This window comes from Varanus komodoensis, unplaced genomic scaffold (genome assembly GCF_004798865.1).
Source record: "Varanus komodoensis strain SLA01 unplaced genomic scaffold, ASM479886v1 scaffold6_1, whole genome shotgun sequence".
NCBI classification, from domain to species: Eukaryota; Metazoa; Chordata; class Lepidosauria; order Squamata; family Varanidae; genus Varanus; species Varanus komodoensis.
In genome coordinates, this window is record NW_025336345.1 from 5,347,043 (window position 1) to 5,354,447 (window position 7,405).

The following is a 7,405-nucleotide window of genomic DNA, read 5'->3' on the forward strand; positions in this document are numbered from 1 at the left end:
TCATGTGTGTCCCTGTCAGTCACCCTCTGCTCTGGGCCTTTTGTATTATACCACATTTATACGCTGCTAACCAAACGGTGGCATCTGCAGGTACTTTTTTGAAAAAGCTGTTTATCATCGATTGGTTCAATCATCTTCCGTGCCTGCTTGCTGGAAGGAAGCCTTGTCTTACTTGAAGGAGAATAATGCATAATGACAATGTGTGTATTTTTCCTTTGACAGAAGATGTTAATTTTTTATTATTATTTTCTTTCCCATCTGGGCCACTCAATAACAGCAGATGACAATGACTGCTATTTTACTGTCAGTGAATTTTCGGCCAGTGTTGTTTTGTGCTATAAGCCGCCCAGAGAGCTTTTTGTTATAGGGCAGCCTATAAACAGTGCAAATAAAGAACAACAAGGAAACGGCAAAAAACGGCTGGGAACAAAGACTAAGAAAACATTTTTGGTTGCAGTAGGATACAAGTTGTAGTCCAGCATATCCGGCGGGCACAAGTTTGGGAAAGGCTTTTGAAAAATAACACACATATTATGGCATAAATTTTCATGGTCTGCTTTGCTTAGGGTGTCATCCTGTGGCCTCCCAGAATTGTCTGGGGGAACGGCAGGATTTTTTGGAGCCCCTGCTGGGTCTCTGGAGGGGAAGATTCTGCTCCACAGCCCACAAAGTTGGCAAAGGAAAAACCATGCCACACACCTCCCTGGTGTTGCAACGGGGCCTCTGAGGGGATAAAAGGGGTGTGTGGAGTGGGCCCATGCCTCACACTGACTCCTGTTGGTGCCCAGCTTCCATCTCCATCGCACAGTCCAGATGGCACACAGCCGCCATCCAGGGAAAATAATACAGCACGAGTGCAGCAGCGGGAGAGGCTGCGGCCACCGCCCCTCTCCGTCCAGGCACCCAAGTGCTGAGAGCAGCGGGCATCGCATCGTGCCCTTAAACAATCAGAAACGTAGTGTGTAGATTGCTTTCCGAAGATGTGTGTACGAAAAGGCCCTGCTCGTGCCCACGCCAGAGAGCAAGGGGACCCACAGTTGCAGAGGCTGGCACTGCAATATGAATGGAGCTGAGGAAAAAGCCGGAATGTGACAAGGGGGCTGAGACGACACCCCTCCCCTCTACACACAGGCAAACGTGTCGGTCTGAGATGGTCACTCTCAGCGCGGATGCAGCTCAGTGTAACATCTTGCATGACTTTGATGCTGGGGGAAAAAATAAGCACATGAGGGAAAAGGTGGTATTTGGAACGAGTCCTGTGATGCAATAGAAGGCAACCTTTAATAAGCCTGGAAAGGACTTCAGTGGAGCTCAGAATCAGCCTCTTTAGACCTGTGGCTCAATAAGAAAAATGGATTTTTAAATAAATATTTGTGTTCATCCAGTTAAGGAGTGTTGGATTTCAGCTAAAGTTTAATAACTACACTAATACAATATAGGTAGACCGTTGGCAGCTGCTTATATGTTGGTAACACTCTGTCACAGCTAGCAACCATAAAAACCATTTCTTAGGCAAATTTGCACTAAATTACCTAATACAAGAATATTTTCTAATTACTTAAAACGAACATTTAATGTCAAGTGTGCATATTCTCAAATGAACTGTTGCAAGATAAGACTACAGAGTTATTTAAATCTACTTAAGTGATGACAAGTGCTGAGGAAATTAGTCAGGATTTGGGGGTGCATTATCTCAGCATCCTGAATAGGTTACCTTGGATTACTCCATTTCCAATATCATGATGCCTCAGGCCCATCTAGATTGCAAATACCCACATTAGTGTTGTGTCATTTTAACTGTCACAATTTCCCTGCTAGAGAGTGTAGCTTGGTGACACCAGCAACCTATGGCATGTGAGGATCCATGCAGAAAGGAATGAAGTATAGGCAGTCCCTGGGTTATGAATGAGTTCCGTTCTTGAGAGAACGGAAATTCATCTTTACGCTGAATCAGTATGTAAGTTGGATCACATATAGTTGACTCTCCACATTGACGGGGCTTAGGGGTGCAGGCCCCCCATGAAAGTGGAAAAACCAAGAATCTCCCCCCCGCCCCACCCAAACTCGCCAGTGCCTCCTCTCTGCAGCAAGGAAATCCCAGGGAGACTTCCCTCTCCAGGTGGGCAGGGCAGGAAGGTGTGCTTTCAAGCAGTGCCCCCCAAACTTTTTTGAGCCGCTGCCCCCTTTCCTCTTGGGTGGCAACCCTAGTGCTCTCATGCTTCTTTCTTTGAATTAGGTCTATTGCCCTACTGCAAATTTAAAGCAGCCAATCATCTGCCCCCTGGATCTTTCCACTGTCCCTGGGAGTGGTACCACCCACTTTGGAAATCACTGCTTTAGAGGCTTTCTACCGTATCCTGTCACTTTCTCTCTCTCTATGGTGATGTTTTCGAGGCCTCTCTCTCCTTTTGCTTCCTCTCTATGGTGAAGCCTTGGAGGCCCCCTCCCCCCCCGCTTCCTCTTCCTCCGTGGTGATGACAGTGTTCTGCAGTTTTTTGTTAAAGTGGTAGACTTCATGGCAGTTAGAAAGTGCAGGTTGTTCACTTGCACTTGTAACTTGAGGACTGCCTGCAACGTAAGAATGTAAGAGGAGGTCTGGTGGCTCAGGCCAAAGGTCAAGCATTCTGTTCCAACACTGGTCAGCCAGATGCCTCTGGGAAGCCCACAACAGGGCAGGAAGGCAGTCGCTGCTTCCTGTTCCTCTCCTCCTGATACCGGAGGCAGTATGCATCCATCACTGCTAGGAGCCATGACCACCCCATTCTTCTGTGACCTTGTCTAATCCCCCTTTCAAGTGGCCCAAGTAGGCAGCCATCACTCCTCCTGGAACATACTCCATTTTTAAAGAGGTGTAAAGCTAATGAGTGGGCAGACAACAGTTTGAGATCGATTGCTTGAACTCTGGGTCACTGGGTGGCTTGCGATGTAGCTACAAGGGTTTCCCTTATCTGTTTTATTCATTTAAAATACTTATATGCACCCTCCATTACCAAATCCCAGGGCAGCATATAATATTTCTAAAAAATGACACTAAGGTCAAATCCACAATGAGACTGAAAATCTAAGTTATACATTATAATCAGGTGATGCTTCATTGAACAAACCTTGCTCTGCCTATAATCTCAATAATTTAACAACATAAAAGCTCTCCCTCCACACTGTGACTCCTTGAATTGGGCCACTGCAACTAAGAAAGTTTCAGGGGAAACCAAGAGTGGGTTTTGGGTGAAAGACCTGTGAGCAGCCTTCTGGCATGGAAAGACAGTTCCTGCACTGCACGCTTCTTCAAAGGTGTTTGTCCTTTAAGGGTGCTGCTGCCCAACCTGACCAACTGTTTTGCACCTGGTTCTGGTCGAAAGACTTCTGCTTTAGATTAAAACATTCTGGCTGGAGTGATGGGAATTATAGTCAAGCATGTCTGGAGGGCCTCCAGTTGCCAAGGGCTGTCCTACGCTAAGTTGATCAGTGCTGTTGAGTTAGCACGCAGCAGCTCCTTGGATCCTCTTTGTATACTAGGCATCTCCAGTCATCCCCCACATTTCTAAATCAAAGTCTGATTCAATCTTTCAGGATCAGTGTGTTAGAAAAAGACCACTTCTGGATTTAAACAAGGAGGAATTATTTTTCTACAGAAGAACTGATAATGTTGGAAAGTATGGGCAGCTTGGCTTTTGTCAACACTGCTTTTTATTAAAAAGGTAATTTTGTGTGCACTGGATTCTTTTGCCCTCTTTTCTGTGATGAGGCAAATGATGTTGACTCGAGGAGCTCAGCTATCACTTCGAGCTATTTCTTCCTTTCCTCACATGGGTACTTCCTAACTTAGGGCTGCAATTTAAAGTCTTGAAGACTCCCCTGAGTTATTCCCAAGCTTCTCAACAGATGGGTAACATTTTATTAAAAGGAGTAATCCATGTGACTCGCTCCTAGCCATGCGCTTCCATGCTCCCCCTAGTGGTCTCTTTTTTAAAACCTTCCTGGAGAGGTTTGGGAAGACGGGGGTGGGGTGGGGGGAATGTCTTCTTCAAATCCAGGCTTTGGGGGTTACCGGGATTAAGGTTTTTCAAATTCCACCCACCATCCTGGGAACTTTGGACAAATCACCATGTGGAAGGCTGAAAGCATGTACATGAAATTTTATTTATTTTATTTATACTTGTATTTATAGGCTGCCTATAGTGGCTTATAATAGTACATTCCCATTAGGACTCTATGTCACGTGCAGGCTATCATCTCACACACAGCAGGAGGTGAGATTTGTTCCAAAGAGTCATTTATTTTAATCATCATCATCATCTGCCTGGATCAGGCCAATCCACAGCCTTCCCCTACCTGGAGCCTTCCTTATTTATTGCACCGCACTGACCATCACAACACACAAAGTTGGGTTGGAATGATAGGAGTGGCAGTGGTCCCATCCTGGCTGGGAACGACGGGAGCTTTGTTGGCCGCTGTGGGGACGCCTTGTCCAATCGACCTGGAGGACACCAGATGGAGGAAGACTTACTAACCTGAGTGACCACAGTGAGTGAACATGGCGGGGTAAGATAAATTCCACAAAAATGGGTACTAGCTGGGTGAAGCCAGAAGGACAATGCTCTCTGAAGTGAAAATAGGGTTCTGTTGGTACCGTCTTCATGTGGGAAGCCTTGGAGGAATACAAACTGCTAAAGTGCTTCTGAAGTGTTATAGTTTACAGGTCTCCTTGCATGAACAGCATCTGATTGGATGCCTGCGGGCAGGGCTTATTGATTTTAATTCTGCTTTGTACAGTGCCTAAATCATTTGGCATTTAAGGAGTAATAACAGCCACAATGTTATTCCAGCCGTGTGCTGCTTCCAGTGTTCCCGCTATTCAGACTCTGAATGGAAGGATGGAATGAGGAGCAGTCTCTCCCACAGGGCTGATGGCTCAAAGGCTGCGCCGGGGTGGGCAACGGGGACCCGCTTCCCTGCGTTGTTGGACTGCCGACGAGCCGATGGCTGCAGCGTGACATCTGGGGGTACGCTAATGCTTCACTCCTGGAGCAGAGGCTGCGTGCAGGTCACTGCCCTCCCCTTTTCGGTGGAGTAATGAAGCAGAGGGTCGCATGAAGAGCCGGGGCAAGGAATACTTGTCCCTGCAGCTGAAAATCCAAGATGGTGCCCTCCGGCACTTTGTTGTTTTATGTGAAACATTTTTATCCTGCTCTTGGGCACAGCACTCAAATGGGCTTTTAATTTATTTTTCCTACTGTTCTGGAGGAAGGGTTGGGATGATGGGGACACAGAACGACTGCCCTCTGACTGGCACCGCCACTGCCCTTTGGCCAAGGTTAGCCCAAGGAGCAGTGTAAATCGCCCAGCAGACAAGAGTCCCTGCCCATAGGCCTAGAACCTCCAAAAGACACATCACCCAAGGAAAAGGGGATGAGAAGGGACACAACTTGCTGTAAAACACCAGCTAAGTGGGCATAAAAGCTAAATAACCACTTGTCCTTTAATGCTTCTCTAAAGCCCGTCCTGCTAATCAGGCTTCTACAGCCCCTCTGTGACCTCTCCATTTGGTCTCCCAGATGTCTGAGCCGCTGAGGAGAAGCAGCGGGACTAGGGCTATCCATGCCATCAGAGGCTCTGGGGAACCACTGTCCTGTGGAGCTACTCGGGCTGGGCATCAAGCTAGAGCCCTGGCCCGGCCTACACGCTCCCTTCGCGGTGCATCGAGAAGACAAATGCTTTATTTCAGTCTTGCCATGATTGGGCTTACAATGTCCTGCTATATCTGATAGTGTGAACCGTGCAATGTGACTCTGTCTCATGGCAACAGCTTTTAACCACCCTTTTTATAGATCTGAACCTTCGCTCACATTCCTTACAATTTCAAAGGCTGTAATTATTTTCATAATCTCAGTTCTATTTGCCACACCATATTTGCTGCCTTGAAACCTGCAGAGCGTCGCATTTTGAAACGGGAATATTGAATCCTGCCGCATTCTGTCTGAAATGCCTAATCTTCTCTGCTTAAGTCTCTTCATTGCTTATGCAGATGTCCACAGAACAATGAAATGGCCCACCATTTCTTTTTCTTTTAGCCTTGTCACCACAGTTCAGGAAATGTACATCTGTAAGGGTAACTGAGGCATGGATGCATCCAGATGGAACTTTGGAGCGATCCCTGATGCAGATGGAGAAGATGGCCCTCACTCACAGGCATAAAGCATGGCTAAAACTGGACTGGGGACTCTCTGTGTGATACAGACAGAAATAGCATGCATGTGATTACTTGGAAATAGAGACATCTTCGTATTATGAAGGAAACCACGTTCAAGGAAGGATGCTTCACAGCAGCCTCCTCCAACCTGGTGCCCCCAGATGCTTTGGACTTCAGTTCCGATCAGCCCCAGCCAGCATGGCAAATGGTCAGGATGCTGTGAATTGGAGTCTAAAACCTCTGGAGGGCACCAGGTCAGGAAAGGCTGCTCGACAGGGTTGTGAAACTGCATAGCACACATTTGCAGTTCTGCTGCTAATTTCACACTGCCGGATACTGACCACCACAGCAGAATATTGGGCTGTTCGATGCTTATAATTCCATCTTTGAGTTCATGCTTGAAAGAACATTCTGAGAACATCCATTATCAAAATTCATGCAGGAACAGGTGGAGAAATCTGTGGGGAAATTCATATTGGCTCTAAATCACCCAGCTGAAATTTTATTTAGAAAATTTCATAATTTAAGCTTTGAAATGATCTGTAAGAGAACCAAATACCCACAGAGGCACATGTAACCCCAAGGGAACAGAAGCAATGGATTAAAACACGGAGAAAGCCCTCATTTGCATGTGCCCGGTGCTCATGCAGTCACAAGGCCGTGTAGCGAATCTCCAAAGGGTGCTTTCCTGAGACTGACTGAGCTACGTGGAATTATAATCTCGACTGTAGCAAGCCAAGGCACCCTAAAGCCACACAACGGCAGAGTCAGGTGTGTTATCAGCGGCCACAGAACTTGCTGCTCTGTAGCGTCCTCATGCAATAATGAATAACCCAGCACCTGAGGAATGGTTGCCGTTCTCATTTGTGGCTGCCAAACGGGTTTCCTCTCTGGCAAGCCGACTACCAGCCACGTCTTCACACTACACATGTTCATTAGCAAACATGTAGATCAACAAACAACAAAGAAGGGGAACGTCCCTGCTTGTTCCACTGTCAAAAGAGAAGAAAAGCAGCGGTGTGCGCGCGCGGCGCGCGTGTGTGTTGGGGGGGTTGTTTCCACCTGATGCCCAAGTTTGAATGTTAAACTGCTGCCAATGCAATTGGTGTGAACGCACACAAATAATATCAGATCGATACAGCAGGCCATTAAAGGCAGGATGCAAACAAGGGAGCAAGGAGTTCAGAGGAATTAAACAGGCCTTCTTGGTCCAAT